This window comes from Arachis ipaensis, chromosome B01 (assembly GCF_000816755.2).
Source record: "Arachis ipaensis cultivar K30076 chromosome B01, Araip1.1, whole genome shotgun sequence".
In the NCBI taxonomy this organism is placed as follows: Eukaryota; Viridiplantae; Streptophyta; class Magnoliopsida; order Fabales; family Fabaceae; genus Arachis; species Arachis ipaensis.
Window position 1 is genome coordinate 47286903 of NC_029785.2, and position 609 is coordinate 47287511.

A 609-nucleotide genomic window follows, 5' to 3' on the forward strand; every position below is an offset into this window, starting at 1 on the left:
AAGAAGATAAAAACATGAAGTTATTTTATTTAATTTAATATTTATAATTATATATTTATTAGATTTAAAATTATATATTTATTATAATTAAAATTATTTTTTTATTTTAATAATAATTAAAAAATATAAAAAGGGAAATGAACTAATTAAAAAAAGGCCAAAAAACTAAATTATGACTCCCAATAACTTTCAAACTATGACTCTCAAACATTATTCAATTTATAATCATCTTTTTTCATTACAAGAGAAGCGGATACTAGCGGCGATTTTTTATGATTTGCGACAATTTGGAACTACCGCTAAACAGAATACTAGTAGTTTAAGGACCGCCGTCTTTTAGAATGTAGGATTAAATTTTGCGACAATGTTCAACAACCGCTGATATAACCACCACTATTTAGATATTTTGGGTCGTTGGATGGAATTGTGGCGGTTCTGAACTGTCGCGTTATGGTCAAAGATGATTTCACCTTCTTTTGCGACGGTCACTAACCGCAGCTATTTGGTGCTGTAATTTTTTCTTCCAAATTTATTTGCGGCGGTTGTAAATCGCCACCATTTTATTGCTGCTAATTTTTTAAATTAAAATATATTATTTTTTCTTTAAAT